Here is an 8,849-nt window from a genome sequence, read left to right as displayed (position 1 = left end):
GAGCAGATGCGCACCGGTAGCCCCCTCCCCCACAGCCGTCACAAGTGGTGCCAGATGTGGTTCTGAATAAAAGCATTTTAAACGTCTCCAAACTTCTATTAATGCATAATTTAAGTTGGGTTTTAGTTTGAGATCTTCATATTAATATTGTAGTGTTATACAACAGCATTAATAGCCAATTTATTTTAATTTAAACAATTTATATCATTAATCTACATGATTAAATTGAAAATTATAATTCCAGTTCCAACAGACTAGCCTAATGTCAACATAACTATGGAGTGTGATTTTTTTAGTGAAGAAAATCCGTCTGGAGAGCAGCAGACTGACTGAATATAAAATATAAGACAGGTCTGGACGACGTGTCAATTTTGTTCATATCTGAAAAAAATCTTAGAGTACGAAAACATTGGTGAATGCCTAAAGTTCTCCTAAATCACTTGTACGCACAATTAAAAATCTGTTCTTACAATCGGTTCTTGCAGGAGGTCCAATATTTTTTGCTGAGTGGCTACAACTTCACTTAAACTAAACTTAAGTGCTTTAAGATGGAAAACAATGTGATTTAAAGTCTAGCTTAATAAATCTTGGGGGAAAAAAATCTACATCCAAATTATTTTGCTTAGAGCCCTTCTGATGTTTGACCACCCTACGGAGAAAATCCATCTACGCTCTTTGTTTTTTGGATCTTCTTTTCATTATCTTATGAGCAGAAGTGAGGGTTTGATTATAGATCAGCTAATTGAGAGTTTTGCCAGAGCACTGCCCTCATTACTGCAGACAAGGTCCTGATTGGTCAATGCACCTCCTGGTCCAGAGTRAGCATAATTTATYATGTGTGCCAAGGTTCGAGCCTGTYAAATKAGYAAAATAGCAGACTCAATCCATTTAGCATGTTTGYGTTCATCAATATGCAGAATGCACAAAATACTGAGAGCGGGGTGTGGTTATAGTAAGTGGGGATGGATAAAGAACCMATATGAATGGTGGTGTTGTATGTGGGCCCRTTGCTTTCCCCAAAAGTAAGCTGAGCTTAATTCAAACCTTTGCATSTCTCGGATGAAGGACACAAGGTAAGAATCAGTCAGTGTTCTGAGCTGCTCTGGATCTATAAAGGAGGATCTGCAGATATAATAATTTTGCACCACAGTGTGACTTATTAAACTTGAAACTGTTTTTTGTGGCTATATTTAGCTCATTTGAAAGGCAGGTAAAAACTGGCTGCAGTCATTACCTGATCTGCCTCAGACACCGTTATCTGCACCTCTGCTYTGCTGCAGTGTTTATACAATTAAAACTAGTTCACTTTAACATGAATAAGACCTCTAACTGCAGCTTAGCAATCAAAAATTAAGAATGTTTGTGAAACAAGTTTGTTTCAGTGTGCGATCATCCTCTTAAAAAAATTCTCAGCCCCGTACAACAAAGGTCTTTGTTTTCCAAATAAACTTGACACGATTCAGACAAGCAGTGAAGCACATTACCATCYACCTGCTGGACAGGATATGGTTGTGCAGCGAGTGATCTACACTAGGATGCACGCATACATTTTGGTTGACAAATTATTTAAACGTTATAATCCGATGTTCAAGTATCACATTATACTTCAAGACAAACGTGGAACAAAAAAAGTTAATAAAGCAAATGAGATTTAAGTTAATAAAACATTTTATGTTGGTCAAGGCCAGAAAGATCTCTGCATGCGGCTCTGAAGCCACAGGTTGAGGTCCTGTGGAAAAACTCCTTGCAGCKCTGCATTTTCCTGCAACTGGATCATTTGCCTCCTCCAACATGGAGACTGTTTGTCTCCATGGTGACAGTCAGAAGGTCACAAAAAAATGAAATCCTCATTTCAACAGGGAGGTCCGCAACACTTTTGCACCTGTTATCATTTGTGCAGGCAATCTTCCATTAATAGTTTTTTGTTTGCTCAGCAATTTAGCGCTCATTACTTGGGATCTTAGTAAACCATCCCCAAAGATACTTGAACTGCTGAACTTGAGGCAGAGGCCTTACAAACCAGGATGGAGAATTTCACCTATTTCTGATTTTTAAAATGTATTTTTTTCAAAGCTGATTTTCAGCTTGACCACTACTCAGCTTTGATGCACCTTGGAACATCAGTGGTCATGGCTTCAAAAAATAAGTGGTGGGGTGTGTAATATGCAAATTCAACATTTTGTTTTAGCTCTATATCATGTTATAATGTCATTCCCTCATCAAACACATATCCAGAGTTCTGCCTTGACTTGTTCATGCATGTTAGAGAAATCCTTGGAGCTCCTGTGGTAACAAYGTRGAGCAGTGGYGGATGCTGGTCTTTCAAGAAGAGGAAGCTCAGTTTCGGTCTACTTAATAAAATGTGTCGGTTTATAAATTCTACCCTCTGTTCCTTTTCAAGAAAATGATCTGTGACCCTCACAGATCATTTTGTTTAGTTTTTAGTATTTATTAATTTAATTAAAAAAAACATTACATAAAACGAACAATACAAATAAAATAAAATGAAAGGCAGCAGAAGAAGAAAAATATCTTATATCTGCTCCTATTTACAAAAATATTACTTTCAAACAATAATAAACCAAATAATAAAACAAAACAAATAATTCAACTCCTCAAACAATGACTCATACAAATACAAATTAAACAATTTCATATTTCTTTAACAATTTTGCTTTGGTCATTTTTTAAAGGAATTAATTGATCCAATGCTTTTATAATCATTTTCCAGATTATTCTAGTCTGTTACAGTAGCCAGCTCACGTTGTCATACCAGGACAGCTGAAAAGACCTGTTATTTCCCCACTGTGGGATCAATAAAAAGTTTTTTTTAAATCTTACTTTTCCCCACCTTTTGCACCAAATTCATCTGAGGAGTTGATCAGCCCTGCTGTTAGCAAACTCTAAGTTTTTCTTCGTAAACAAGACTGTATCAAATGGCTTTGCCAAAATCCGGTCCACAACATTCAAACTGTCTACCATGCAGCTTGTTACTGGCACGAGGCTAGTGTGAAGTGTGTCCATCTGTGAGTGATGGTGAAGGGGCTCAGCAGCACCCGCTGGACAGAAGAAGTCAGAAAGAGTGATAGAAGTCCGTCTCCAAACACAAGCAGCTACAAAACMACCACCAGAAATAGAAGCTTGATTTGTCGCTAGCTGTTTTTCAACAAAGAAAATGCTGCTAAAAGGATTAATAAAGTTTCCGGTTCAGCTCAGAACCGAAACAAAAYTAAAAACTGCTCCCACAGAATGTTTACACCAAAAGATCTCTGATTCGCTCATTTYRCTGTCAATCAAAAAGAGATTCAGCCTCCGACAGATCATCCAATCATCATGCAGAAGCTGAGCGTCTGTCCCATAGACCCCCAGAGATGCTCAGCGTCCKATGRGCAGGACAAAGCCAGCATTTATCCAATGACTCGTCTTGTTTCAYTGCATTTTTTACTTCGCTGTTGAAGTCCGTGGAAGCTCAGCGTCCGCACAGTTTAAAGCACTGTGAAGCTGCGGAAATGAGTGAGAGGAAAGCCGTGTCGTTACCAGTGATAAGAAGATGATTCTGAACAAAAGTTGAGTGCGTTGTAGTGCGTATTTAGTCATGATATGTACACACAACAGTATATATTTGATCTTTTTTATATTTTTGGGGAAGCTGAGCTTCCCTTGTAGTCTTAGAGCAATCGCCTCYGATGTAGAGCTGCCTAAACGCTTGCTGGTGCAAAGCACCGCCTGCTTGTCCATAGCTCCTCCYTGGAGYGCAGTCCCCAGCTGAGCTTCCGTCCCACAGAGCACCCCTCCCYCCATACAACTTCACCACTRGCGGCAGCTATAATTAGCAAACACCAGGYTGAACTGCACATTTGTTGAGCTAGTAATACTAACACATTCTCAGTCCAGTTGGTTTCAGATTTAGAAGTGCCTTAATCGAGGAAATGTGTTTTTAGATGCCAAGGAGACAACCCTCTTTACAATTCCTAAGGATGACRTGGTTTGTCCAAAATGGTTGGACTTTTCTYGAAAGGCTGTAAAGCATTGTTGTGAAGCTGAAGTGGGAGTGTTGGAAACGGTAGGAGGTTCTTAAAGAAACAGGCCAATTTCAAGCTGTTTATAGACTATGATGCAGAATCAAATGTATTTTTTGAAATATACAGCCTTTTATTAACAAATGAAGGTAACTGTTGATTGTAGAATTGAATGATTATATCCAAAATACATAATAAGACAAAAAAAAAACACCTCGAGGCTTCCATGCCCCTCTCCATGACTCAAAATCTTGTTCATGTACTCCAGCAGTCGTCCAGTCGAACCAAGGCAAGACTAAGTTTGCTGTTTTGGCACAAAGTCAAACCTGCATCTGGTGCAGGTTGGTCCTGAGTAGAATTGCCTCTCGTCTCTGAYCCTGTTTGTGGTGGTAATGATGTTTTACATAAACACAAATTAAATCTTTTTAAGAAAACGTTTTTCAGTTTTCTTTCACTTTTTCACCATTGAGCCATGTCAGGACTTTAATTTGTGTCTGGTTGTAACACTCTCTAATAATGTGACGAGATGATGTGAAACTCCATGAGTTTCAGTGCTAAATAAACACCACTTCTAACGGTTTATTATACTCACTGAGATAACGGTTTCTATTACAAACCTTCAACATATTTCTCATGCTTAACCTTTATACTACAGTAAATCAGGAGATAATTTTTCATCTTCTCCATCCTGCTATCCCCTTCTCCACCCAACCCCCTCACCTAAACAAAAAACAACAAAAAAACTGATACTGCTCGACACGTACCACATGTGTCATATTCTTTGTGCATGAATGGAGTGGCCTATTCAATTAATTCCCAAGCAGGCAGTTCTTCATCAAGCCTGCCAGAGAGGAAGATGTTTTTCCACGGTGTGCCATGTTGCCTGGGCCAATCATTGGTGAGGATGTCCTACAGCTGCCACTGTGCCTTTCTCACAGCCAATACTGTGGTTCCAGTACGCATCTTTGTTGCCACTAAATCCTCATTAGTCATGCCAAAATGWCACCACAAATACAAAGTGATAGATACAAACTCCAGCATCCCCCACATGTGAATCAACTTCAACAAAATAGGATTGTAGCAAGTAAAAGGAAAACTAAAATATATTTTTTAACTGAGAAATGATAAAAAAACATACCTCTTGTGTTAAAAGAACCCACATCAAGTGATAACAGTCATTAGTTCTGTTTTCACTCAAGACTTGAAAAGTAAATTACAACACCAAGGTGTGAGAACTGAATAAAGTGCTCTGATGAAGCTTTGTTTAATTAGTGCACTGATCTCTTTTTCTTCTTGTGGAAACTGTAAGTGAGCAAACGACTGACGCCCAGCAGACTATCAGCAGGCCTTCATGCTCTTCTGTTGTACCTCTGTGCTAAAAACTAACCATTGTGTGGGCTGCATTTGTCTTCTAAACTCGAGAAAATTGTCTTCTAATAAAACCCAAAAAATCTGAATCTTGGCAACTGTCAACTGTCTGTCAGCTTCCCATTTTAAAACCTGAATTTTGGCAGCACAAATCAACTTTTTTCCCCGAGTTTCTGTCTCCCTCACTCCTTACCCAGATTTACATTTTGTCCAAAATTTTTTAGCTAAATAACAACATCTGGCAGTGGCAGTAGCTATGTTTACATGGACATAAGTAACTGAAATAAACGGCCAATTGGAATAAAAATGCATCATGTAAACATCCCAATCAGAATATTCTGATGTTACTCAGCTCAGTCTGAATGAATTTGTAATCCGAATGAGAATGGTGGGTTTTGCGGATTGATAATCTGGTTATTCTGGTTGTGCCTGCGCCCTTTGTCAACCTGACGTATTTCCTCCTAGCAAGATGCTAATACTGTATGTTGGGAATACAACATTTCTATTAGAAACTTTGAAAGAGCTCAAAATAGTTGAATGCCTTAATGGTCGAAAGTGCAGTTATTTTAGTGTTTGTTTATTTTAATGTTTGTTTAAATTAATCATGGAAGTAGAATTACTTCTGTGTTTTTTAKGAAAAGTGTACAACTCTGCACATCAGTACTTCAATTCTGAATAAAGGCCTGGTGTACGATCTGATTTAATAATGTTGAGCCCATATTAATGATGCATTCGGATTATTTAATAAAAATGCATTTCAATCGAAGGATTTTGCGGATAAACATAGCTGGGAAGCAGAAAAGCGTTAAAACACACATTACAGCTCAACACGATGTACTGCCACATCTCTTTTATCACAATTGATTCTTCAGTTCAACACATTCAACCACTGATTAATTGACCTGGCTTGTTCTGGTTTAAAATATTTTCAATCAGATTTAGGTTTAAACTAAATATTTCCCTTAAACCACTCAACAGATGCTCAGGCAATGAAAGGCAAACCCATGTTCCAAAAGATTATTACTRAATCTACTATTGATCATTTCTCATAATTTTGATTACAATTTTAGACTCACACAATAAAAAGTCACATAGCATCATTCTGCCACCCCCATGCTTCACTGTGTTGGTGTCCTGGAAAAGTGATGCGATGAACAGTGGTGGGTTTGTAGCTGAGATTGTGTTTGACTGGCAGAAATAAATGTTTTACTGTGATCAAGCTGCTTCCTTACACATGTTTAAAGAATCTTTGAGATTTTTATTTTTTCCCCCCTTTTTTGCGGGGGAGGGGGGGGTAAACTAAAAATAAAAACAAGTAAACAATCTACAACAACTTGATTTTCTTTTACAGAACATTTGTTATATTTTGTAGTTGAATTCCTGCCTCCACCTCATCCTGTTTCTCCTGTTTTTTTGGAAATAGGTTTCCATCCTCTTGGCAAAACCCACTACCACCAGTCCTTCCTGGTTCCTTTCCTTTACACCAAATCTGCCCATCACTTCCTCGTCTCCTGTTTCCTTCACCAACATGTCCTGATCAGATCACCATGCTCTCCTCCTGGGAATACTCAGAGTCTTCTGCACTTTCTCTTCCTCCTCTACCTCACATCMAACCTGTGAAGCARAACTACYGACRACATTCAGCATCAGACTTTTTATTGATTTATTTTTTTGCTTTTATTCCTTTCTCTGCAAACTTCTCCTTCAGGACCACCTCTACTCCATTTCTCTTTCAATCCACACCACAGTAAAACAGCTTAAACTCTGCTCCAACACAAGTCTCACTGTCCTACTCAATCTCTTGTACATATAAAACATSAAATCTTCCTACATCATGTCAACTAGATCTCTACCTTTGCCTGTTTTTTTTTATTTTATTGTATTATTTTTTGTAACAGTGTTTAAAGCTGTATGCCTTTCTGACACAACCCTCATCATTTAACTGGGCTTGGGACCAGCAAAAATGTTACATGACCTGTTTAAAAACCTGTTGGTCCTTAATAAATTTGCTCAGGGGCGTTGCAAACTCTGGAATCTTTCACATTCATGACTGCACATGTGTGTGACAAACTAATTACGTGACATCTGAAAGTGTTTGGCAACATTTAGTATTTCAGAAGAAATGGCATCAATACATATGATGTACTGCTTTCCAGTTTCCTATAAATTACATTTGATAATTCAGTTAGAAATTTTTTGTGTCGTTAAATCAAGAAAAAAAATCTAGACTTGGATTTATTTAAATTGGCAAAGAAAAAAAAGAAAAAAAAAGCCATGAACTGTATTTAAAGAACCACTAGGAATTCTGCATATGATAATTACATTTTACTGAAGTTTTAACACTGACATCTCATTTTGTGGACTGCTGCTGATTTTTGTTAAAAACTGACTTTTAACATCTTATTTAACCACGGTTGAAGCTGTATTTATTCTTGCAACCATGGCAACAGCAGTCCTCTAATTTAGCGTAAGTTTCTCCAAATGTGAATGGGCTTTGTGTGCTTGAACCCCACAAAAAGAGGCAACGAATGTCTGTTGTTTTCTGTTCCTTTGCTCTATGTTKAAAGAGTAAAAGCAACCAGAACATTTAGTCATTCAGGTTAGAACACGTGACACATGAGGCCTAATGTAGCATCTCATTGCACTGCAGCTGTTGGTGAGGGAGTCGTCAAAATGTCTTAAGACCATCCTGGACTGAAGCAGCATTTTTTGACAACTGCTTATTTAGTTCATTTTCTGAGAGTTAAAAATTTTCCACCAACATTTTATTATTTAGCTCATACATTTTGCTAAGGTTTACTAAATGTTAAATTTAAATGTTAATGTTATGTCTAAATGTTAAAATGTAATTYTTAACGTGTAAATCTAAATATATGAAAGTTTAATCTTAAATGGAACCGCTAAATGATAAAGCTAACATTTACAAATTTCAGAAAGGAACACAACTTTTGCTGTTGGTGTTTTTGATGTGGCATCATCTTGTAAAAACAAACTGTAATGTTGCTAATGCTTCTAAAGGGCTCGACACACGGGAGGCGACGTCGCTCGCTCTCCATTCATTTCCTATGGAGCCTGTGCGGTGAGGCGACAAATTGCTTGCCCTCCTCCAGCTAAGCGACCGGCGAAAATAGTGCATGTGAAATTTCGCGCTCGCACACGTAGACGTGCACACGCGAGCTTGCGACGCGACATTTGAAAGTTGAAAAATGTTCAACTTTTGTCGCTGTCGCTTAGCGTACAACCAATCAGCGAGGGTTTCATTGAYTGACCAATGAGAGGAGAGTATGCTACACACTGCAGTTAGCTAACACTTTCACCAAGTGATTACTAAAAAAGGCAGCTGTGTGGGAATTTATTGGCAGCAGGGTGAAGTTTATGGTAAGTTTTTCCCCATAAAACTGTATCTTGACGTGCGTTTGTTTTTCAATATCATTAGCGTCGCAAGTTTTGTTTAGTTTACAC

Source organism: Austrofundulus limnaeus, unplaced genomic scaffold (genome assembly GCF_001266775.1).
Source record: "Austrofundulus limnaeus strain Quisiro unplaced genomic scaffold, Austrofundulus_limnaeus-1.0 Scaffold25, whole genome shotgun sequence".
Classification (NCBI taxonomy): Eukaryota; Metazoa; Chordata; class Actinopteri; order Cyprinodontiformes; family Rivulidae; genus Austrofundulus; species Austrofundulus limnaeus.
The sequence above is the reverse complement of the archived record's forward strand: the minus strand, read 5'-3'. Positions refer to the sequence as shown.